The 25,467-nt window shown below is 41.6% G+C and overlaps 10 non-coding genes across 10 annotated transcripts; all 10 read left to right on the forward strand.

Annotated features, from left to right (window-relative positions):
• Positions 1–16,696: 16,696 nt before the first annotated feature.
• On the forward strand, positions 16,697–16,768 carry trnah-gug. Its single transcript has one exon. It is a non-coding gene; the product is annotated as a tRNA-His (tRNA).
• Positions 16,769–18,072: 1,304 nt separating this feature from the next.
• Positions 18,073–18,144, forward strand: trnah-gug. Its single transcript has one exon. It is a non-coding gene; the product is annotated as a tRNA-His (tRNA).
• Positions 18,145–19,448: 1,304 nt separating this feature from the next.
• Positions 19,449–19,520, forward strand: trnah-gug. Its single transcript has one exon. It is a non-coding gene; the product is annotated as a tRNA-His (tRNA).
• A 1,304-nt stretch (positions 19,521–20,824) lies between these two features.
• On the forward strand, positions 20,825–20,896 carry trnah-gug. The gene has a single exon. It is a non-coding gene; the product is annotated as a tRNA-His (tRNA).
• A 946-nt stretch (positions 20,897–21,842) lies between these two features.
• On the forward strand, positions 21,843–21,916 carry trnat-agu. Its single transcript has one exon. It is a non-coding gene; the product is annotated as a tRNA-Thr (tRNA).
• A 284-nt stretch (positions 21,917–22,200) lies between these two features.
• Positions 22,201–22,272, forward strand: trnah-gug. Its single transcript has one exon. It is a non-coding gene; the product is annotated as a tRNA-His (tRNA).
• A 948-nt stretch (positions 22,273–23,220) lies between these two features.
• Positions 23,221–23,294, forward strand: trnat-agu. Its single transcript has one exon. It is a non-coding gene; the product is annotated as a tRNA-Thr (tRNA).
• A 284-nt stretch (positions 23,295–23,578) lies between these two features.
• On the forward strand, positions 23,579–23,650 carry trnah-gug. The gene has a single exon. It is a non-coding gene; the product is annotated as a tRNA-His (tRNA).
• Positions 23,651–24,598: 948 nt separating this feature from the next.
• Positions 24,599–24,672, forward strand: trnat-agu. The gene has a single exon. It is a non-coding gene; the product is annotated as a tRNA-Thr (tRNA).
• A 284-nt stretch (positions 24,673–24,956) lies between these two features.
• trnah-gug lies at positions 24,957–25,028 on the forward strand. The gene has a single exon. It is a non-coding gene; the product is annotated as a tRNA-His (tRNA).
• Positions 25,029–25,467: the final 439 nt, after the last annotated feature.

Here is a 25,467-nt window from a genome sequence, read left to right on the forward strand (position 1 = left end):
GGACACGAACAACAGGTATTGGCCAATCAAAAAGGTTATTTATTATAAACCAAACTATGAGGGGACATGAACAACAGGTATAGGCCAATCAAAAAGCTTCTTTATTATAAACCAAACTATGAGGGGACATGAACAACAGGTATAGGCCAATCAAAAAGGTTCTTTATTATAAACCAAACTATGAGAGGACATGAACAACAGGTATCGGCCAATCAAAAAGGTTCTTTATTATAAACCAAACTATGAGAGGACATGAACAACAGGTATAGGCCAATCAAAAAGGTTCTTTATTATAAACCAAACTATGAGGGGACACGAACAACAGGTATAGGCCAATCAAAAAGGTTCTTTATTATGAACCAAACTATGAGGGGACACGAACAACAGGTATCGGCCAATCAAAAAGGTTCTTTATTATAAACCAAATTATGAGGGGACACGAACAACAGGTATTGGCCAATCAAAAAGGTTATTTATTATAAACCAAACTATGAGAGGACACGAACAACAGGTATAGGCCAATCAAAAAGGTTCTTTATTATAAACCAAACTATGAGGGGACACGAACAACAGGTATAGGCCAATCAAAAAGGTTCTTTATTATAAACCAAACTATGAGAGGACACGAACAACAGGTATAGGCCAATCAAAAAGGTTCTTTATTATAAACCAAACTATGAGGGGACACGAACAACAGGTATTGGCCAATCAAAAAGGTTATTTATTATAAACCAAACTATGAGGGGACATGAACAACAGGTATAGGCCAATCAAAAAGCTTCTTTATTATAAACCAAACTATGAGGGGACATGAACAACAGGTATAGGCCAATCAAAAAGGTTCTTTATTATAAACCAAACTATGAGAGGACATGAACAACAGGTATCGGCCAATCAAAAAGGTTCTTTATTATAAACCAAACTATGAGAGGACATGAACAACAGGTATAGGCCAATCAAAAAGGTTCTTTATTGTAAACCAAAACTATTAACTTTAAACAAAGAAAAAGGAATGAGGTGTGAAAGTATCATAATGTAAGGTGTATGTAAAGTGCAGGGATGCGTGAATCTGTGTGTGTGAATGACTGAGTGAAAACTATGCAAAACTACAAAGGAACAAACCAAACAGGATCATACCTGGAGGAGCAGAGAGCGAGAGAGGAGTGATTAGTGAAGCCGTTTAAATACCCTGAGCCAAGGTGACTCCGATCACTAACGACCCTCCTCTGCCTGCAGGAGGAACCGCCCCCTGCACTTCAGAGGAGGAGCCATGACAGTTGTAAGACTCCTCCCATCACTAACGACCCTCCTCTGCCTGCAGGAGGAACTGCCCCTGCACTGCAGAAGAGGGGCCGTGACAGGAAACACTTACCTCCCTCACTAGCTTTAGGCACCAGCTGTCAGAGCAGCTCACAGATTACTGCACATGTACATAGCCCATCTATAATTTAGCCCAAACAACTACCTCTCCCCCTACTGTATTTATTTATTTATTTTGCTCCTTTGCACCCCATTATTTTTATCTCTACCTTGCACATTCTTCCACTGCAAATCTACCATTCCAGTGTTTTACTTGCTATATTGTATTTCCTTCGCCACCATGGCCTTTTTTTGCCTTTACCTCCCTTATCTCACCTCATTTGCTCACATTGTATATAGACTTATTTTTCTACTGTATTATTGACTGTATGTTTGTTTTACTCCATGTGTAACTCTGTGTTGTTGTATGTGTCGAACTGCTTTGCTTTATCTTGACTAAGGTCGCATTGTAAATGAGAACTTGTTCTCAACTTGCCTACCTGGTTAAATAATGGTGAAATAAAAAAATACCAATGGAGCAACGTTTCCATGCCCTGAAGAATTCAGGCTGTTCTGAAGGCAAAGGAGGGTCTGACCCGGTACTAGATGTGTGTACCTAATAAACTGGCCACTAAGTGCGTAGCACAATCAGCAGGGGTGACTACTAGGCGCTGTCTACAAGTAGTCCTACTCAGTGGCATTTGGGTCGTTGTCTACAAGTAGTCCTACTCACTGGCATTTGGGTCGTTGTCTATAAGTAGTCCTACTCACTGGCATTTGGGTCACTGTCTACAACTAGGCCAACTCACTGGCATTTGGGTTGCTGTCTGTGGTGCTGAAAGTCGCCTGTTTGTGTAGGGCACAAGCTATGTGAATGTTTGTGTAATGGTTACACCACCTACCTGCTGCTGTATGGTGGTTGGTTGTGGTTGTTTGATGATTATCTTTGTGGTCGTGTCATAGCAATAAACACATCAGCAGAAATCTGCTTTATGAGCCTTTAAGAAGCTCAATAGAAAGTGCCAAAACGGCCTCAGACCTCACCACACGTCACTGGGTCCTAAAGCCTAAAGCCCCGGTCGGTTCTCTGATCTGAACCTACCCTTGGCATGACACCACACAGGAAATCAGTTCAGCCTGTTGGGAGTTTCAGGGCTCCCTTCTCCTGCCCCTTCCCCCTTCTCTGCCCGATACTGGATAAGGGCTCCCTTGCACTCTCCTCCCCCTGCCTTGTCCTGACCCTCTCCACTTCCTTGCTGCCCTCCATGGTTGTGGTCTTAGTCCTGGCTTTAAGGCACAGACAGACAAACAGACAGCCAAGTAGGGTGACCCCAACCTTCTGAGACCTTCCCCTCTCACCCTAGTAGCCCCAGGCCATAGGCTGCTTCCTGTCTCTCTCTTTTGCATTCACTTTCTTGTTATTGTTGTGGTTCTCTCTCTCTCTATTTCTCTCTCTCTCAATTTCTCCCTCTCTCTCTATTTTTCTCTCTCCCCTCCTCTCTCTCTCCCCCCTCTATCTCCCCCCTCTATCTCGCCCCCCTCTCTTTCTCTCTGTCTGTCTTACTCTCTCTACACACACTCACACATCTCAAGGCACTAGTTTTTTTCAGACAATTGCTCAAATAATGTGACACAGTCAAAGCACAAAGAGAGGAGGTCAAAGGTTCACATATCCTCTGGTTATGAATGAGTAGTACAGCAGGTTATGGATGAGTAGTATAGCAGGCGGGACTTTAACAGGCCTATTGTATCATGTTGAATTGCAAAGAAAGAAAAGCAACAGAGCTGACCTCTTCCTTCCATGGACACGGTGGGTGATCCCCCTGATCCTCCAACAGCATGTAGATGGAGAGTTGACAAGCTGCTCGTCAGTCGATCCTCATACAAGACTCCCACTATTAACCCAAACTCTGTCAGGGCCTGAGTATACACATTGTCAACATGTGTCTGTCTTTGTCTGGCTGTCAGCCCCTGAAGCCCTTCCTCTCACTATAGACCAGGGTGACGGTCGGTCCAAACCTGGGGTTTGCATTAGGATAGGAGAAGGAAACATGAGAAAGAGGAGGGAAGGGGTAATTAAATTACACACCATGAATGCACAGAGATGATCCCATATGACCGGCCTGGGCCTTTCCTTCAGAGGTCCCCTCACAGAGCCCAGTCTGTGGTCAGTGGTTCGTGAGAGGAGAGGCTCGGAGGCCAGCTGAGGGACGTGACTGGCAGCTACCGACCCCTGGGTCAGCACTCAGACAGGAAGAGAGGTGCAGGCTGGGAAATAGGAGTTGTAGTTGGGTTTGTGTGGAGAATAGTGAATGAAGGGAGAAGGGAGACATGGGGTGTTCTGTCCTCTCTCTGACCTTTTATTCAAATGAGGCCAAATACACTGAGGCACTGAGGTCCAGTGAATCAGTGAATGTGATTCATTCACAGATGACTACATCATAGATAAGGGCTACAGTGTGTTATTTTCTAAGCAGATTCTGCCAGCAACACATCCGTCTGCCAGTAACACATCCGTCTGCCAGTAAAACATCAATGCTGCGTTGTGTCCAAAATGGCACCGTCTCAGGCCAAACATAATGCTACTTAGGAAATAGGATGACATTTCAGATTTGCCCCTGGTAAAAACCCACCAAAGTCCATTCTGAGCTATGGAGGAAGCTGCGTTAGGTAACTGATACTCTAACTACATTTTCTTGTTCCATGTAAACGACGTAAAACCTTCTTTTTTTTTTTGTCGGCATCATTGAACAGTAGCATAGTGCTGTGTGTGGAGGACCAGAAGGGTTAAGCTCCGTTAGTCAGTCCGACTGTGATAAATACCTCTCTCCTAATGAAGGACAGGCCAAAAGAGAGAAACCCTCTCTTCACCCACAATCTGCAGGAATCCATAAACAGCCACCTTAGCAGAACCATCTGGGGTAGCTGCGGTTAGCTAGGCCCGAACACAGGAGAGTACTGAGTGGACCCGGCGCTAAAGCGGAAAATAAGTCATCCCTAAATGTGTTTATAGTGGATGGGACCTCTGGCGATGCGTCCCCATGGCCCGAGGGACATGATTGAATTAGAGGTGGTCGGAGGAACAAACCAACAATGACGTGAAGCTGCAGTAGAGCCAGAGCGGTGTGTGTGTGTGTGTGTGTGTGGGGGGGGGGGGGGGGGGGGGGGGGGGGGGGGAGCAAGAGAGTGAGGATACAAGGCCATGGGATTTTGATTAGGCGTCCTAGGCCGGAGGACAGGAACCTCCTCTCGGGTCCTCCTATTCTAACCTCCAACCTGTTGTCACGCTTCACCTCTTCCCCCGGATACAAGGCACTGGTAGGACATCTTAAGCCGTTACACATGGGGAAAGAGTACTGAGAGCAGCACCTGTGGAAGGAGAGGATTAAATCACCTTTCAGTACTTGTTAAGAGAATAGCCTAAAACAGAAAGAGAGGAAGCATCATCCACATGTAGAAGTGCATTAAAATTACATTAATAATTGTTACAACCAAATACAGGCCTAAAATACAGAGGGAAGTGTCTTCTAAAATAAATAAACCCCAAAAAAATGAACAAAAATGATTAACTAATATTATAATAAATATATAGCCATACATTGAAAATATGTGTTGGCTATCAAAAACATCACTGTGATCAAATAAACTCTGAAGAAAAAAATGTCATCTAAATAATGAAGTGGCGTATCCGTTTCTGGCTCCAATGTTAAAAGCTTTTCAGACTAGACATTTCACAACACAATCGAACATTATTTTCGGGAGCCATGTTTGTCTGATTCATCCAGGCATGAATGAGAGGAAAAGAGAGTCTCTTTATATTGACGCGGCAGAACGGATGAGCTGTAGGCTTTAGTGTCTTCAGAGCGCTACACGACATTCACGGCAGTTTTCTGCCATCATTGACGCGGCAGAACGGATGAACTGTAGGCTTTAGTGTCTTCAGAGCGCTACACGACATTCACGGCAGTTTTCTGCCATCATTGACGCGGCAGAACGGATGAGCTGTAGGCTTTAGTGTCTTCAGAGCGCTACACGACATTCACGGCAGTTTTCTGCCATCATTACCACACCAATTATTTATCACATAGTGGCTGAACATAATTTATGATGAAAATGATTAAACCTTTGAAAAATATAGCGAGCAAACGAAGTTCAACTGGGGACACTATTGAGAGAGATTTCATTTTTGTTGAGTTGCTTTTTTTGTTGTTGCAGTGTCCTATTGTAAATGTAAGCCCACATGGATTTGAATACACTCAAATGTGCTTACAGTAATTTCAGAAATAATTAATTAGAAGATTATTCAGTATAGACTATAGATAATTATATTCGAAGCGCATACATGTTTCCAAATCATTTTCAAATTTGATCTAAATATCGAAACAGCATAATTTCATTATAAACATGGACGTTGCTGTTAGAGAGAATATAAAATAGTCATAGAAACCAAAATAGCATAAAATAGACTATTACAATAATTTGTTGAATAGGCTGCAAGTCAAGAGTTAAAATATGTTTTAACAGGACTTATTACTGTGTAATTATCCAGCAGTGTGACAATATTGCAACACCCATTGCAATGTACTCAGTTAGGCCAACTATATTAGGCCTTTCAATAGTCTAATCGTGTTGTAATTATTTTATAAGAAAGTTTGTCAAATTGGTTAAATCATCTGAAACTGGGCAAATGTCTCATCTAAACATTAAAATGTTATGCCTTTACTAGTGTTGTGGAATGTGTCTTCAATATTTAGGGGTGATATTTTCATAACAGGCCATCGAAATGCAGAGATGGTGAACAGCCAAACGTGCTTAAAGCTTCACCCGCGGTCTCGGGACGGACATCACTTGAGAACACTCCTGACGCGAACGAGTTCCCGGGGACCATTGTTATATTGCTTATATATTTGAGAATAAAGCATTGAAACAGGGCTTAACACTGTCAGCAAAATTCAGGATAAATCGTTACGAAGTCTACAGAGTTAACACTGATAATTACTCACGTTTTTTTTTCTTCTCAACTCCAGGCTGAGCGTCAAGGACTCGTGCTGACAACAACAGGAACACTTTGCTGCACAACAAGTGACGTTTTTAAGAACGTTTTTCTCTGGATAATTTGTAATGCCCCAGACTCATTTTGGCCCCTAAAAGCTATGATACAATTTAAACATTTGAGGAAAATTATCAATTTTACACAGGAATCTCCTTGCAATTATTTAGCCACAAATGGAGGACAGTCAACAAAGTCGGGGTGGGATACAGAGCGGAGGCAGGCCTAATCAATGTGACAATTACAATTTGATTTCAATCTGGGGAATGATAGGCCTACCCTGAAGACGAACTGTGGGTTGCTTTTAGCACCCTGCTTTCCTTACAGCAAGATTAAGTATAAAAAGGAAAATGTGATAAAAGAAAATGGCTTATTTAAAGTTGTGCCCTATAGAAGTCAGTCTCAAATGACACCCTATTCCCTATGTAATGCACTACTTCCCTATGTAGTACACTATTTTTGACTAGGACCCATAAGCCCCTGGTCAAAAGTAGTGCCCTATGGAAAGGGAAAGGAGAATACCTAGTCAGTTGTCCAACTGAATGTATTCAACTGAAATGTGTCTTCCACATTTAACCCAACCCCTCTGAATCAGAGAGGTGTGTCTTCCACATTTAACCCAACCCCTCTGAATCAGAGAGGTGTGTCTTCCACATTTAACCCAACCCCTCTGAATCAGAGAGGTGTGTCTTCCACATTTAACCCAACCCCTCTGAATCAGAGAGGTGTGTCTTCCACATTTAACCCAACCCCTCTGAATCAGAGAGGTGTGTCTTCCACATTTAAACCAACCCCTCTGAATCAGAGAGGTGTGTCTTCCACATTTAACCCAACCCCTCTGAATCAGAGAGGTGTGTCTTCCACATTTAACCCAACCCCTCTGAATCAGAGAGGTGTGTCTTCCACATTTAAACCAACCCCTCTGAATCAGAGAGGTGTGTCTTCCACATTTAACCCAACCCCTCTGAATCAGAGAGGTGTGTCTTCCACATTTAACCCAACCCCTCTGAATCAGAGAGGTGCGAGGGGGCTGCCTTAATTAAAATCCACGTCTTCAGTGCCCGGAGAACAGTGAGTTAACTGCCTTGCTCAGGGGCAGAACGACAGATTTTTACCTTGTCAGCTCAGGGGATTCGATCTTGCAACCTTTCAGTTACTAGTCCAACGCTCTAACCACTATGGGGGTGGACTCTTGTGCTTCGCTCTCTGTCTGCAGAGCTGAAACGTAATACAGGAAGATAGTACAGTTCAGTATATGAGTCTAAACAAGGCCTAAAAGAAAGAGATTACTTCTTCTTTCTCCTTTTACAGACTGATAGAGATTGCTGTCAGATGCTCGGATCATGTAGGAGTCTTGATGATACATTATTATAACAGTGTTATAACAATTCTTCATTCTGAAACCTGACACTGTTATAACGACGCCTTATTCCGTATCTTCACATTCTGTCTACATGAAATGATTGGGAGGTGCTCAGCCTACAGAGCCAAGAATATAACGAAAGCAAGTTCTCTCTTTGACAGAACGATTCCATCTGGGCTTGGGTTTGGGTTGACTGTAGCTCTGTGTAGCTACGTACTTGCCAAACGCGGGTGCAGCCATCACAGGCCTTTGTTCCTAGCCAATCAGAGGCAGCTGTGTAAGCCCAGCGCTGCAGGATAGCTGAGGTCATCTCTTCGGATGCTGCTACAGCCTCCAGCACAGAGCCATTTACACTGAGTATACAAAACATTAAGAAAACCTTCTCTTTCCATGAAATAGACTGACCAGGTGAATCCAGGTGAAAGATATGATCCTTTATTGATGTTGCCTGTTAAATCCACTTCAATCAGTGTAGATGAAGGGGAGGAGACAGGTTAAAGAAGGGTTTTTAAGCCTTGAGTCAATTGAGACATGCGTTGTGTATGTATGCCATTCAGAGGGGGAATGGGCAAAACAAATTATTTAAGTGCCTTTGAAGGGGTTATGGTAGTAGGTGACCGGTTTGTGTCAAGAACTGCAGCGCTGCTGTTTTTTTTTTACGCACAACAGTTTCCCGTGTGTATCAAGAATGGCCCACCACCCAAAGCCAATTTCACACAACTGTGGGAAGAATTGGAGTCAACATGGGCCAGCTTCCCTGTGGAACTTTCTACAAATTGTAGAGTCCATGCATAGAATATTTTAAGTTGTTCTCAGGGCCAAAGGTCGGGTGCAATTCAATATTAGGTGTTAGGCAAATGCAGTTGAACGTTCTGAGAATGACACTTTCTCATCCATAGCCGTTGATAAGTGATAATTCGTTTTCAAAACCTATGTAGATGTCCAATGAAACCAGATATGCAATTTGTTAACACTACAACACAGTAAAGACTTGGATACATTATCCCAGATGTTAATCAATAAAAATGTCTGTTAAATTTGCTGCTCTGTTCTGCTTGTTTACAGTGGGTCATTTCATCGGGAACATCAATACATTACATATTGTTACATCACCAACATGACATATTGTTACATCACCAACATGATGTATTGTTACATCACCAACATGACATATTGTTACATCACCAACATGACATATTGTTACATCACCAACATGACATATTGTTACATCACCAACATGATGTATTGTTACATCACCAACATGACATATTGTTACATCACCAACATGACGTATTGTTAATTCACCAACATGACATATTGTTACATCACCAACATGACATATTGTTAATTCACCAACATGACATATTGTTACATCACCAACATGACATATTGTTACATCACCAACATGACATATTGTTAATTCACCAACATGACATATTGTTACATCACCAACATGACATATTGTTACATCACCAACATGACATATTTTTACATCACCAACATTTCACGAACAAAGATCAAATCTAAGGTGTCCATATAAATTAGGATTTTTTTTTTCTTCTAAAAATAAATTCTGGAAAGAGATATAGGTTAAATAAATAAGATTCTGCTTCGATTCAAAATATGTGTGGTTTTTCCCACTCACAAAATATAATGTACCTACACTGTGAGCGCTGTGGCTTAGCTGGTTGAAGTGCCTGTCTTGAAAACAGGAGCTCCTGAGTTTGAATCTCATTGGGGGAGAAGGTTAGAGGGGTGGGATCTCTGGCTTTCTCATCCAATGGGTTTTGAGAAGGAGGCGAGGCGGACTCCTTTTAAGTGAGCTAGCTAACAAGCTAACTTTGACATTTAGCCAGAGTGTTCCCCTGTGGCTTGTCCACATCACTGTATTATTGAGTACCCCAATATCTCCCCCTAATGCTCAAGTTCAGGTAGCTCGCTGTGATAGTATAGAGGTTAGTACTCTGTCTTGTGGCTGCAGCAGATTCGAGTCCTGATCATGGCATTGCATTACACAATGTCATGGCCAAAGGGCTAAATTCTGAACTAGTTAAAACTTACTGTGCAAGCTAAATAACTAGGCAACCCTGCCAAATTCCCCCAGATCATGGTAGCTGCCCCTGACCTCCCCCTCATGGGTGCACGATTTGGTTTTTACCCTTGCACTACACAGCTGATTCAAATAATCAAAGCTTGATAATTTGTCGGTTATTTTAATCAAATGTTTAGTGCTAGGGCAAACATCTAAATGTGTGCCTCCTGAGGGGTGCAGTGATCCAAGGCACTGCGTAGCAGTGTTGTGGTGTCACTACAGCCTGTGTTTCGATCCCAGTCGTGACCGGGAGCCCCATAGGGTGTCGCACAATTGGCCCAGGGGAGTGTTTGGCTGGTTGGGCCTTACGTGGCTCATTGCACTCTAGAGACTCCTTGTGGCGGGTCGGGTGCCTGCAGGCTGTTGTCAGTTGAATGTTGTTTCTTGTGACACATTGGTGCAGCTGGCCTCTAGGTTGAGTGGTTGGTTAGAAGCGTGGCTTGGTGGGTCATGTTTCGGGACCTTTGCCTCTCCTGAGCCTGTTGGGGAGTTGCAGCAATGAGACGAGATCATAATCATGAAATTTGGGAGAAAAAGGGGGTAAAATATATAATATGTTCACCTGGGGAGAAGAAGGAGTTTTGAGAAGGAGGGAAGGAGAGAGGAAAGTGAACGTGAGGAGTAATGCAATTGAGATTCTCCCAATGTCACGACAAAAGGGCTCTTTTCGAATGAATTAAAATGCACTAACTGTGTAAATCTAAACTGTAAATCTAACTACAAACTGTGACATTAGCTGAACTGGCTAACAACTCAAGCATTTAGCCAGCTTGTACATGTCACAGTGCCAGTTTGAGTAGCCCAGTATCTCATCTCTACAATCAAGCTCTGGTAGCTCGCCGTGATCGTATAGTGGTTAGTACTCTGCAACCCCGGATTTAAATCCGAGTCACAGCATTGCGATGTCCTGGCAAATGGGCGGTATTTTGAAGTTAAAACATTGTTTAATCTAACTGGTAAGGCTAACATGCTGACTTGACCAGGCGTTTGCATGCGTCATCGCGCGCATGTTGATTTTGCCCATCCAGATCAGACGCGATCAGGACATCCGATTTAGCTAGCTAAATTGCCACAAATGTTTAATCTCTTTTCAACCTCTCCCCAAATTAATATTGTTGGTTCGGAGTTTGTTTTGATATTTCAACCTCCGTGTCCTGATTGGATGGACAAAATCAACATGCGGGCGATGGCGTACACGGACACACGCATGTTCTAGTAACTGTAAGTTAACTAACTAAGGAGACAATCCTGCTATTGGACACAGTCCTTCAGCTCATAGTAGGTTAATACATTTGATTAATTTGCTAGTCCAGAGGTTCTTAAACTTTCAGGATATTTTTTTATTCTATATTGATAGTACATGTAGCATTAATATGACAATTGAACAACATTCCCAACTCTTTCATTTTCAATAATACAATTCTCTTGAGGAAGAACTTTTATAAACTCACTGTTTTGAGAGCACAAAAACGACCTAATAGCCCTACACTGAGTATACCGAACAATTTCTTAATATTTACTTACACCCAGGGGCGATCCGTCGTTTTGGGGGGGGGGGGGGGGGGGTGGAGGGGGCTTGTCTGTTTTGCATGTTAGTTTGGAATTAATACGTGTCACATATCAGTTTGCAAACAATGTAAAAAATATGAGTTAATAAAGCCTGCATAAAAACATGGTATCTTTTTTTGTTTTCATGATTAAGGCAGCTCCAAAATGTAGGTTTTTCAGCCTAGCTCAGTGCTTCCTGTGGTGGTGGAGCAAGCCATCAGAAAATACGGAGCGTTGCACCGTCATTGGCACAGTGTTCTGTCACTCATGGGAACACAACGTCACCATCAAGTCTAAGGGTAGAGCTAGAAAGTTCTAGCCCCTTTGGTGCTGCTATAGAGTTACATTAGAAGTGCCCATCCCCGAAGGCTCAAGGTCATTGACCACTAATTAAATTATGTCAAATCACATTATATGTACAGTAGCTTTGATTGGAGTGATCATGTCAACATCATACATTCAAAATCTTAGCTAGCAAGCTAGCAGTCATCATCATGAATCAAGTTGGCAATCTACTGGCAAATCCTTTTTAATCCTGAAGATAAATTATAGATGAAACGCATTGGTTCTCATCGGCCATTGTACATAAACATTACACAACAAGTTGGAAATCGTAAATTCAACAATGAGTGGTATGGAAGGAATCAGTGACAGTGGCTAACTGCAAGCATTGCAAAGCAATGAGTAGCCTGCTATTCAGTGGTGTGGCTGTGTGGTCACAAATCTGGGATTACAGTTTTTTCCAACTGCTTAAACAAGTTTTCAAAACTATGTCCTTTTTTTCAAAACTCTACACACAATTCCCAAAACTGCACACACAAAATGCAAAATGCCTCACATCTCATTCAAAATGCAGGGGGGGGGCGGCAGTCACCAGTGCTCCGGCCTGGGTCTGGCCACAATACTTCGTCCACATCACAAGATACGTTTTCTCTTGCCAAACACAGAGGGAAGTATCTCCTAGCATGGCGTATCCAACCTTGGACAGAGGCAACCTCTATGTCCCCACATGCGTCCTCCATTGCCTGGAGAAGCGGCATGCGGGCATAGGGTTGGCGATCATACACTTTCCAGTGCCAGGCTGAGAAGAATTCCTCTATGGGATTTGGAAAAGGTGAATATGGGGGTAGGTACAAAACTATACAAAATTGTGGATGGGTGGCAAACCAGTTTTGGACCAGAACAGCCCGGTGAAAACTAACATTGACCCATAAAACCACAAATCTAGCAGGCTCCTGATCTGGATCAGGGACAAGCATTGTGTAAATTGTATCCAGAAAAGTGAGCATATGGCCGGTGTTGTACGGAACCAGTGTGGCATTGTGATGGAGGACCCCGTTTTGAGTGATGGCAGCACACATAGTTATATTACCCCCACGCTGTCCAGTGACATTGGTAATTGCCCTCTGTCCTATTACATTTCTTCCGCGGCGCCTGGTTTTGGTGAGGTTGAAGCCAACCTCATCCACATAAATAAATTAATGGCGAATTACATGGGCATCCAGCTCCAATACTCTCTGTAACAGACAAAAGGATATACAGATGAGTAAATATGGTATGTCTGAAGTACTGGAATTAGTCTTGCATACATGCCTCTACAAAGTCATGTCGCATATTCTTGACTCTGTCAGAGTTTCTCTCAAATGGCACCTTGTAAAGTTGTTTCATCGTCACTCGGTGCCGTTGGAGGATGCGTTGTATGGTGGACAGGCTTACAGCATTGATGTTGTTAAATATGGTGTCATTATTCAAGATATGCTCTCTTATCCCTCGAATCCTAATTGCATTGTTGGCCAAAACCATATTTATAATTGCAGTCTCTTGTACATCTGTAAACAAGCGTCCTCGTCCTCCATGATGTCTTTGCCTTTCCACTCTGGACAGAATTGAAACACAGTATGTGTTCAGCATAGGAACTGTAAACAATGTACAAAAAAATTTAGTACAGCATGATAACCAACCTCATTCATTCAATGCAGTGCTGTAAATGGGTGGCTTAGAGTTACAAATGTTTATGCAATACCATGCAGTCATTCGTATTTTACAGTACATTACTGTAATACTAAAATAGTCATTAGATAGTTGCATACCTGTTCTCATTTCTGAAGGTTCGAATTATGGACGCCACTGTAAATCGACTCAAGTTGGCCAGCCTCTCTCATGGTCAAACCGTGGTTGATCACATGATCAACAAGTGTTGCCCTAATCTCATCAGAGATGGCTCTCCTTCCTTCTCTTCTTTGCCCTCGTCCTCTTCTTCCTCTTCCTCTCCCTCCTACTCCTTTTGCTCTCTGTCCATTGTTGGCATCCATTGTTCAAAACAGGTAATCTGACCTTTGACCTATTTATAGGCCTATACTACAGTAAAGCAGTGATTGGTTAGTGATCAGTTAAGCTATTAGTGTTTGCGCATGTGAGGCGTGTGTGTGTGACCCGGTGAATAAGTGTAGCATTCTGATTGGTTGTGTTTGGAAAAGGAAAGCAAGTCACTTCCTGTTAGATTTTTGTGTTTTAGGTAGAGAATTGTGTGTAGTGTTTTGAAAAAAGTGTTTTATGCAATTGACAACTGAGTCAAAGGCTGAGAAATAGCTTATGGTTTTGGATATTTGGTGTGTAGTTTTGCACTTTGAGTGAGAGGTTTAAAAAATCGTGTGACATGAAAAGATTTTGTGTGTAAGCAGTTGGAAAAAACTGTAATTTCCAATTTTAAAATGATAAACATTCAGCATTGGCCATGCTGTCAATGAAGCATGATTTGTGCCCCGCTCAAAACAACTGTTAACTTGGAACTGTGAAAACTTGACTTCAGTGAGTTCCATACAACTGGGATGTCGGGAATAAACAGTCTCCGACTAGGAAAATACATTATGAACGATCATCCAACTTGGAATTGTAAATCCGGCCTGTTTCTAAAGCTACGACCTGAAGATCAATGACGTCATTATGATTCAACCTTGTTTTTTCCCAAGTTCCCAGTTGTTTTGAAAGCACCATAAATCCAGAGAATGCCAGACTGATGACAAAATTACGAATGAATGATCATAGTTACGAAGAAATAGTATGTGATTACCATTGATTACTGATATCTCGCTACCCACCTCTCACCAGTGTTGCCAACTTAGCGACTTTGTCGCTATATTTAGTGAGTATTCAGAAAAAAGACAAGAATCGACAGAAGAAAGTTACATTTTAGTTCAAAACATACCTAGGGTGTTTTTTACTCACTTTTTGTCTCTCCCGAGACGTTATTCCTCTCTCCTACAGCGTCAATCACAATTACATCCACTTGGCCAATTATGAAAATTATGTGATGACGTCATTTAGCGACTTCTAGCTACTTTTAGGACCAGCAATAGCTACTTTCCTTCCTGAGGATTTGGCAACACTGCCTCTCACATGCTCAGGCCCACTTTGCGTCCCAAAACGTAGCTTAAGAAACCCTGTTGCTAGACAATTGAAGGTGTCTGTATCGTTTCCAATATTAGTAAAAGACATCTCTTTTGTGATGTGATTTTGCTAGACAGAGATGTGGGTTAAATTAATGAGACTGGTTTGATTCAAATAGGTGTGGGTGTTCACATCTGCAACATATATGACTTTTATGGGTGCTGTGGCTTAGTTGGTTAAAGTACCTGTCTAGTAAACAGGAGATCCTGAGTTCAAATTTCAGCATTACCTTTTTATTGTTCACATTGGTGGAGAAGGTCAGAGGGGAGGGCACTCAGGTTTTCTCACCAATGGGTTTAGAGAATTAGAGATGACGTGAGGAGGATGCAATTGAGATATTCCAATGTCACGGAAAAAGGGCACTTTTTGAATGAGAAAAAACCTACCGACTGTGTAACGCTCCACTGTTTCTTCAGTTTATTCATTATCGAGACCAAAATGAAAAGAGTTTAGCCAGCTTGTGCACATCACTTTCACAGCCTATGTAGGCTTTACAAAGCCAGCTCTTGAAGCCGGCCGTGATCGTAGTACTAGTACTAGTAGTACTCTGCGTTGTGGTCGCAGCAACCCTGGTTCGAATCCGGGTCACGGCACTGCAATGTAATTTTAGAAGGGTTGTTTTTTGAATGAGTTAAGACTTACTATGCAAGCTAAGAAACTCAGCAACTCTGCCGTTTGACAAAGTTCCCCACCATATTGTAGGTTAATTACTTACACGAAATGATTCATCTGCTGTTTCAGACGTTTTTACCATTTTTAAGCTCGAGAGCCAAATGAGAAATGCAGTGTCCTCGAACGAGCAACATTATGAAGAAATAGTATATGATTCTGAATGTTCACTCATATCTCGCGACCCACCTATGACATGTTAATAACCGCTTTGGGTCCCAAATCATAGTTTAAGAATTCATGTCAGAGGTTCTTGAGTTTATTCATCTCGAGACCCAAATGAAAAATGTACTGTTCTCGAATGATCATAGTTACGAAGAAATAGTATGTGATTACCATTGATTACTGATATCTCGCTACCCACCTCTCACCAGTGTTGCCAACTTAGCGACTTTGTCGCTATATTTAGTGAGTATTCAGAAAAAAGACAAGAATCGACAGAAGAAAGTTACATTTTAGTTCAAAACATACCTAGGGTGTTTTTTACTCACTTTTTGTCTCTCCCGAGACGTTATTCCTCTCTCCTACAGCGTCAATCACAATTACATCCACTTGGCCAATTATGAAAATTATGTGATGACGTCATTTAGCGACTTCTAGCTACTTTTAGGACCAGCAATAGCTACTTTCCTTCCTGAGGATTTGGCAACACTGCCTCTCACATGCTCAGGCCCACTTTGCGTCCCAAAACGTAGCTTAAGAAACCCTGTTGCTAGACAATTGAAGGTGTCTGTATCGTTTCCAATATTAGTAAAAGACATCTCTTTTGTGATGTGATTTTGCTAGACAGAGATGTGGGTTAAATTAATGAGACTGGTTTGATTCAAATAGGTGTGGGTGTTCACATCTGCAACATATATGACTTTTATGGGTGCTGTGGCTTAGTTGGTTAAAGTACCTGTCTAGTAAACAGGAGATGCTGAGTTCAAATTTCAGCAGTACCTTTTTATTGTTCACATTGGTGTAGAAGGTCAGAGGGGAGGGCACTCAGGTTTTCTCACCAATGGGTTTAGAGAATTAGAGATGACGTGAGGAGGATGCAATTGAGATATTCCAATGTCACGGAAAAAGGGCACTTTTTGAATGAGAAAAAACCTACCGACTGTGTAAAGCTCCACTGTTTCTTCAGTTTATTCATTATCGAGACCAAAATGAAAAGAGTTTAGCCAGCTTGTGCACATCACTTTCACAGCCTATGTAGGCTTTACAAAGCCAGCTCTTGTAGCCGGCCGTGATCGTATAGTGGTTAGTACTCTGCGTTGTGGTCGCAGCAACCCCGGTTCGAATCCGGGTCACGGCACTGCAATGTAATTTTAGAAGGGTTGTTTTTTGAATGAGTTAAGACTTACTTTGCAAGCTAAGAAACTCAGCAACTCTGCCGTTTGACAAAGTTCCCCACCATATTGTAGGTTAATTACTTACACGAAATGATTCATCTGCTGTTTCAGACGTTTTTACCATTTTTAAGCTCGAGAGCCAAATGAGAAATGCAGTGTCCTCGAACGAGCAACATTATGAAGAAATAGTATATGATTCTGAATGTTCACTCATATCTCGCGACCCACCTATGACATGTTAATAACCGCTTTGGGTCCCAAATCATAGTTTAAGAATTCATGTCAGAGGTTCTTGAGTTTATTCATCTCGAGACCCAAATGAAAAATGTACTGTTCTCGAATGATCATAGTTACGAAGAAATAGTATGTGATTACCATTGATTACTGATATCTCGCTACCCACCTCTCACCAGTGTTGCCAACTTAGCGACTTTGTCGCTATATTTAGTGAGTATTCAGAAAAAAGACAAGAATCGACAGAAGAAAGTTACATTTTAGTTCAAAACATACCTAGGGTGTTTTTTACTCACTTTTTGTCTCTCCCGAGACGTTATTCCTCTCTCCTACAGCGTCAATCACAATTACATCCACTTGGCCAATTATGAAAATTATGTGATGACGTCATTTAGCGACTTCTAGCTACTTTTAGGACCAGCAATAGCTACTTTCCTTCCTGAGGATTTGGCAACACTGCCTCTCACATGCTCAGGCCCACTTTGCGTCCCAAAACGTAGCTTAAGAAACCCTGTTGCTAGACAATTGAAGGTGTCTGTATCGTTTCCAATATTAGTAAAAGACATCTCTTTTGTGATGTGATTTTGCTAGACAGAGATGTGGGTTAAATTAATGAGACTGGTTTGATTCAAATAGGTGTGGGTGTTCACATCTGCAACATATATGACTTTTATGGGTGCTGTGGCTTAGTTGGTTAAAGTACCTGTCTAGTAAACAGGAGATCCTGAGTTCAAATTTCAGCAGTACCTTTTTATTGTTCACATTGGTGGAGAAGGTCAGAGGGGAGGGCACTCAGGTTTTCTCACCAATGGGTTTAGAGAATTAGAGATGACGTGAGGAGGATGCAATTGAGATATTCCAATGTCACGGAAAAAGGGCACTTTTTGAATGAGAAAAAACCTACCGACTGTGTAAAGCTCCACTGTTTCTTCAGTTTATTCATTATCGAGACCAAAATGAAAAGAGTTTAGCCAGCTTGTGCACATCACTTTCACAGCCTATGTAGGCTTTACAAAGCCAGCTCTTGAAGCCGGCCGTGATCGTATAGTGGTTAGTACTCTGCGTTGTGGTCGCAGCAACCCTGGTTCGAATCCGGGTCACGGCACTGCAATGTAATTTTAGAAGGGTTGTTTTTTGAATGAGTTAAGACTTACTATGCAAGCTAAGAAACTCAGCAACTCTGCCGTTTGACAAAGTTCCCCACCATATTGTAGGTTAATTACTTACACGAAATGATTCATCTGCTGTTTCAGACGTTTTTACCATTTTTAAGCTCGAGAGCCAAATGAGAAATGCAGTGTCCTCGAACGACCAACATTATGAAGAAATAGTGTATGATTCTGAATGTTCACTCATATCTCGCGACCCACCTATGACATGTTAATAACCGCTTTGGGTCCCAAATCATAGTTTAAGAATTCATGTCAGAGGTTCTTGAGTTTATTCATCTCGAGACCCAAATGAAAAATGTACTGTTCTCGAATGATCATAGGTACGAAGAAATAGTATGTGATTACCATTGATTACTGATATCTCGCTACCCACCTCTCACCAGTGTTGCCAACTTAGCGACTTTGTCGCTATATTTAGTGAGTATTCAGAAAAAAGACAAGAATCGACAGAAGAAAGTTACATTTTAGTTCAAAACATACCTAGGGTGTTTTTTACTCACTTTTTGTCTCTCCCGAGACGTTATTCCTCTCTCCTACAGCGTCAATCACAATTACATCCACTTGGCCAATTATGAAAATTATGTGATGACGTCATTTAGCGACTTCTAGCTACTTTTAGGACCAGCAATAGCTACTTTCCTTCCTGAGGATTTGGCAACACTGCCTCTCACATGCTCAGGCCCACTTTGCGTCCCAAAACGTAGCTTAAGAAACCCTGTTGCTAGACAATTGAAGGTGTCTGTATCGTTTCCAATATTAGTAAAAGACATCTCTTTTGTGATGTGATTTTGCTAGACAGAGATGTGGGTTAAATTAATGAGACTGGTTTGATTCAAATAGGTGTGGGTGTTCACATCTGCAACATATATGACTTTTATGGGTGCTGTGGCTTAGTTGGTTAAAGTACCTGTCTAGTAAACAGGAGATCCTGAGTTCAAATTTCAGCAGTACCTTTTTATTGTTCACATTGGTGTAGAAGGTCAGAGGGGAGGGCACTCAGGTTTTCTCACCAATGGGTTTAGAGAATTAGAGATGACGTGAGGAGGATGCAATTGAGATATTCCAATGTCACGGAAAAAGGGCACTTTTTGAATGAGAAAAAACCTACCGACTGTGTAAAGCTCCACTGTTTCTTCAGTTTATTCATTATCGAGACCAAAATGAAAAGAGTTTAGCCAGCTTGTGCACATCACTTTCACAGCCTATGTAGGCTTTACAAAGCCAGCTCTTGTAGCCGGCCGTGATCGTATAGTGGTTAGTACTCTGCGTTGTGGTCGCAGCAACCCCGGTTCGAATCCGGGTCACGGCACTGCAATGTAATTTTAGAAGGGTTGTTTTTTGAATGAGTTAAGACTTACTTTGCAAGCTAAGAAACTCAGCAACTCTGCCGTTTGACAAAGTTCCCCACCATATTGTAGGTTAATTACTTACACGAAATGATTCATCTGCTGTTTCAGACGTTTTTACCATTTTTAAGCTCGAGAGCCAAATGAGAAATGCAGTGTCCTCGAACGAGCAACATTATGAAGAAATAGTATATGATTCTGAATGTTCACTCATATCTCGCGACCCACCTATGACATGTTAATAACCGCTTTGGGTCCCAAATCATAGTTTAAGAATTCATGTCAGAGGTTCTTGAGTTTATTCATCTCGAGACCCAAATGAAAAATGTACTGTTCTCGAATGATCATAGTTACGAAGAAATAGTATGTGATTACCATTGATTACTGATATCTCGCTACCCACCTCTCACCAGTGTTGCCAACTTAGCGACTTTGTCGCTATATTTAGTGAGTATTCAGAAAAAAGACAAGAATCGACAGAAGAAAGTTACATTTTAGTTCAAAACATACCTAGGGTGTTTTTTACTCACTTTTTGTCTCTCCCGAGACGTTATTCCTCTCTCCTACAGCGTCAATCACAATTACATCCACTTGGCCAATTATGAAAATTATGTGATGACGTCATTTAGCGACTTCTAGCTACTTTTAGGACCAGCAATAGCTACTTTCCTTCCTGAGGATTTGGCAACACTGCCTCTCACATGCTCAGGCCCACTTTGCGTCCCAAAACGTAGCTTAAGAAACCCTGTTGCTAGACAATTGAAGGTGTCTGTATCGTTTCCAATATTAGTAAAAGACATCTCTTTTGTGATGTGATTTTGCTAGACAGAGATGTGGGTTAAATTAATGAGACTGGTTTGATTCAAATAGGTGTGGGTGTTCACATCTGCAACATATATGACTTTTATGGGTGCTGTGGCTTAGTTGGTTAAAGTACCTGTCTAGTAAACAGGAGATCCTGAGTTCAAATTTCAGCAGTACCTTTTTATTGTTCACATTGGTGGAGAAGGTCAGAGGGGAGGGCACTCAGGTTTTCTCACCAATGGGTTTAGAGAATTAGAGATGACGTGAGGAGGATGCAATTGAGATATTCCAATGTCACGGAAAAAGGGCACTTTTTGAATGAGAAAAAACCTACCGACTGTGTAAAGCTCCACTGTTTCTTCAGTTTATTCATTATCGAGACCAAAATGAAAAGAGTTTAGCCAGCTTGTGCACATCACTTTCACAGCCTATGTAGGCTTTACAAAGCCAGCTCTTGAAGCCGGCCGTGATCGTATAGTGGTTAGTACTCTGCGTTGTGGTCGCAGCAACCCTGGTTCGAATCCGGGTCACGGCACTGCAATGTAATTTTAGAAGGGTTGTTTTTTGAATGAGTTAAGACTTACTATGCAAGCTAAGAAACTCAGCAACTCTGCCGTTTGACAAAGTTCCCCACCATATTGTAGGTTAATTACTTACACGAAATGATTCATCTGCTGTTTCAGACGTTTTTACCATTTTTAAGCTCGAGAGCCAAATGAGAAATGCAGTGTCCTCGAACGACCAACATTATGAAGAAATAGTGTATGATTCTGAATGTTCACTCATATCTCGCGACCCACCTATGACATGTTAATAACCGCTTTGGGTCCCAAATCATAGTTTAAGAATTCATGTCAGAGGTTCTTGAGTTTATTCATCTCGAGACCCAAATGAAAAATGTACTGTTCTCGAATGATCATAGGTACGAAGAAATAGTATGTGATTACCATTGATTACTGATATCTCGCTACCCACCTCTCACCAGTGTTGCCAACTTAGCGACTTTGTCGCTATATTTAGTGAGTATACAGAAAAAAGACAAGAATCGACAGAAGAAAGTTCAATTGTAGTTCTAAACATACTTTGGGTGTTTTTTACTCACTTTTTGTCTCTCCCGAGACGTTATTCCTATCTCCTACAGCGTCAATCACAATTACATCCACTTGGCCAATTATGAAAATTATGTGATGACGTCATTTAGCGACTTCTAGCTACTTTTAGGACCAGCAATAGCTACTTTCCTTCCTGAGGATTTGGCAACACTGCCTCTCACATGCTCAGGCCCACTTTGCGTCCCAAAACGTAGCTTAAGAAACCCTGTTGCTAGACAATTGAAGGTGTCTGTATCGTTTCCAATATTACTAAAATACATCTCTTTTGTGATGTGATTTTGCTAGACAGAGATGTGGGTGAAATTAATGAGACTGGATTGATTCAAATAGGTGTGGGTGTTCACATCTGCAACATATATGACTTTTATGGGTGCTGTGGCTTAGTTGGTTAAAGTGCCTGTCTAGTAAACAGGAGATCCTGAGTTCAAATCTCAGCAGTACCTTTTTATTGTTCACATTGGTGGAGAAGGTCAGAGGGGAGGGCACTCAGGTTTTCTCACCAATGGGTTTAGAGAATTAGAGATGACGTGAGGAGGATGCAATTGAGATATTCCAATGTCACGGAAAAAGGGCACTTTTTGAATGAGAAAAAACCTACCGACTGCGTAAAGCTCCACTGTTTCTTCAGTTTATTCATTATCGAGACCAAAATGAAAAGAGTTTAGCCAGCTTGTGCACATCACTTTCACAGCCTATGTAGGCTTTACAAAGCCAGCTCTTGTAGCCGGCCGTGATCGTATAGTGGTTAGTACTCTGCGTTGTGGTCGCAGCAACCCCGGTTCGAATCCGGGTCACGGCACTGTAATGTAATTTTAGAAGGGTTGTTTTTTGAATGAGTTAAGACTTACTAAGAAGTCTCTAAGAAACTCAGCAACTCTGCCGTTTGACAAAGTTCCCCACCATATTGTAGGTTAATTACTTACACGAAATGATTCATCTGCTGTTTCAGACGTTTTTACCATTTTTAAGCTCGAGAGCCAAATGAGAAATGCAGTGTCCTCGAACGACCAACATTATGAAGAAATAGTGTATGATTCTGAATGTTCACTCATATCTCGCGACCCACCTATGACATGTTAATAACCGCTTTGGGTCCCAAATCATAGTTTAAGAATTCATGTCAGAGGTTCTTGAGTTTATTCATCTCGAGACCCAAATGAAAAATGTACTGTTCTCGAATGATCATAGGTACGAAGAAATAGTATGTGATTACCATTGATTACTGATATCTCGCTACCCACCTCTCACCAGTGTTGCCAACTTAGCGACTTTGTCGCTATATTTAGTGAGTATACAGAAAAAAGACAAGAATCGACAGAAGAAAGTTCAATTGTAGTTCTAAACATACTTCGGGTGTTTTTTACTCACTTTTTGTCTCTCCCGAGACGTTATTCCTATCTCCTACAGCGTCAATCACAATTACATCCACTTGGCCAATTATGAAAATTATGTGATGACGTCATTTAGCGACTTCTAGCTACTTTTAGGACCAGCAATAGCTACTTTCCTTCCTGAGGATTTGGCAACACTGCCTCTCACATGCTCAGGCCCACTTTGCGTCCCAAAACGTAGCTTAAGAAACCCTGTTGCTAGACAATTGAAGGTGTCTGTATCGTTTCCAATATTACTAAAATACATCTCTTTTGTGATGTGATTTTGCTAGACAGAGATGTGGGTGAAATTAATGAGACTGGATTGATTCAAATAGGTGTGGGTGTTCACATCTGCAACATATATGACTTTTATGGGTGCTGTGGCTTAGTTGGTTAAAGTGCCTGTCTAGTAAACAGGAGATCCTGAGTTCAAATCTCAGCAGTACCTTTTTATTGTTCACATTGGTGGAGAAGGTCAGAGGGGAGGGCACTCAGGTTTTCTCACCAATGGGTTTAGAGAATTAGAGATGACGTGAGGAGGATGCAATTGAGATATTCCAATGTCACGGAAAAAGGGCACTTTTTGAATGAGAAAAAACCTACCGACTGCGTAAAGCTCCACTGTTTCTTCAGTTTATTCATTATCGAGACCAAAATGAAAAGAGTTTAGCCAGCTTGTGCACATCACTTTCACAGCCTATGTAGGCTTTACAAAGCCAGCTCTTGTAGCCGGCCGTGATCGTATAGTGGCTAGTACTCTGCGTTGTGGTCGCAGCAACCCCGGTTCGAATCCGGGTCACGGCACTGTAATGTAATTTTAGAAGGGTTGTTTTTTGAATGAGTTAAGACTTACTAAGAAGTCTCTAAGAAACTCAGCAACTCTGCCGTTTGACAAACTTCCCCACCATATCGTAGGTTAATTACTTACACGAAATGATTCATCTGCTGTTTCAGACGTTTTTACCATTTTTAAGCTCCAGAGCCAAATGAGAAATGCAGTGTCCTCGAACGACCAACATTATGAAGAAATAGTATATGATTCTGAATGTTCACTCATATCTCGCGACCCACCTATGACATGTTAATAACCGCTTTGGGTCCCAAATCATAGTTTAAGAATTAATGTCAGAGGTTCTTGAGTTTATTCATCTCGAGACCCAAATGAAAAATGTACTGTTCTCGAATGATCATAGTTACGAAGAAATAGTATGTGATTACCATTGATTACTGATATCTCGCTACCCACCTCTCACCAGTGTTGCCAACTTAGCGACTTTGTCGCTATATTTAGTGAGTATTCAGAAAAAAGACAAGAATCGACAGAAGAAAGTTCAATTGTAGTTCTAAACATACTTAGGGTGTTTTTTACTCAATTTTTGTCTCTCCCGAGACGTTATTCCTCTCTCCTACAGCGTCAATCACAATTACATCCACTTGGCCAATTATGAAAATGATGTGATGACGTCATTTAGCGACTTCTAGCTACTTTTAGGACCAGCAATAGCTACTTTCCTTCCTGAGGATTTGGCAACACTGCCTCTCACATGCTCAGGCCCACTTTGCGTCCCAAAACGTAGCTTAAGAAACCCTGTTGCTAGACAATTGAAGGTGTCTGTATCGTTTCCAATATTACTAAAAGACATCTCTTTTGTGATGTGATTTTGCTATACAGAGATGTGGGTTAAATTAATGAGACTGGTTTGATTCAAATAGGTGTGGGTGTTCACATCTGCAACATATATCACTTTTATGGGTGCTGTGGCTTAGTTGGTTAAAGTGCCTGTCTAGTAAACAGGAGATCCTGAGTTCAAATCTCAGCAGTACCTTTTTATTGTTCACATTGGTGGAGAAGGTCAGAGGGGAGGGCACTCAGGTTTTCTCACCAATGGGTTTAGAGAATTAGAGATGACGTGAGGAGGATGCAATTGAGATATTCCAATGTCACGGAAAAAGGGCACTTTTTGAATGAGAAAAAACCTACCGACTGCGTAAAGCTCCACTGTTTCTTCAGTTTATTCATTATCGAGACCAAAATGAAATGAGTTTAGCCAGCTTGTGCACATCACTTTCACAGCCTATGTAGGCTTTACAAAGCCAGCTCTTGTAGCCGGCCGTGATCGTATAGTGGTTAGTACTCTGCGTTGTGGTCGCAGCAACCCCGGTTCGAATCCGGGTCACGGCACTGCAATGTAATTTTAGAAGGGTTGTTTTTTGAATGAGTTAAGACTTACTATGCAAGCTAAGAAACTCAGCAACTCTGCCGTTTGACAAAGTTCCCCACCATATTGTAGGTTAATTACTTACACGAAATGATTCATCTGCTGTTTCAGACGTTTTTACCATTTTTAAGCTCCAGAGCCAAATGAGAAATGCAGTGTCCTCGAACGACCAACATTATGAAGAAATAGTATATGATTCTGAATGTTCACTCATATCTCGCGACCCACCTATGACATGTTAATAACCGCTTTGTGTCCCAAATCATAGTTTAAGAATTCATGTCAGAGGTTCTTGAGTTTATTCATCTCGAGACCCAAATGAAAAATGTACTGTTCTCGAATGATCATAGTTACGAGGAAATAGTATGTGATTACCATTGATTACTGATATCTCGCTACCCA

This window comes from Oncorhynchus mykiss, chromosome 16, assembly GCF_013265735.2.
Source record: "Oncorhynchus mykiss isolate Arlee chromosome 16, USDA_OmykA_1.1, whole genome shotgun sequence".
Taxonomy (NCBI): domain Eukaryota; kingdom Metazoa; phylum Chordata; class Actinopteri; order Salmoniformes; family Salmonidae; genus Oncorhynchus; species Oncorhynchus mykiss.